Raw genomic sequence first — 207 nt, 5'->3', positions numbered from 1 at the left:
TCCGTGTCACTGAAAAAAGCAGTAAAGAAATTGACTGGATCGTCACCCAGATGATACTGGAATCACTGACGAATAGCGATGAGATTAGTAGGCCCGATATAGCTTGACAAAGTCTGTACATCGGAGGTATACGAGCAGTACAGTGGCGGACACTTCAGTGCGAGGATGTGCTCGAAAACCGAAAAATATGAAGAAGAAAAAAAAATG

The 207-nt window shown here is 43.0% G+C and overlaps 1 long non-coding RNA gene across 1 annotated transcript in view; it reads left to right on the top strand.

Moving 5' to 3' along the window:
- The window catches only part of LOC119581814, a 24,175-nt gene that overhangs the window by 8,578 nt on the left and 15,390 nt on the right, over positions 1-207 (top strand). The window lies entirely within an intron of this gene.

This window comes from Penaeus monodon, chromosome 15, assembly GCF_015228065.2.
Source record: "Penaeus monodon isolate SGIC_2016 chromosome 15, NSTDA_Pmon_1, whole genome shotgun sequence".
Lineage (NCBI taxonomy): Eukaryota > Metazoa > Arthropoda > Malacostraca > Decapoda > Penaeidae > Penaeus > Penaeus monodon.
The sequence above is the reverse complement of the archived record's forward strand: the minus strand, read 5'-3'. Positions and strand labels throughout refer to the sequence as shown.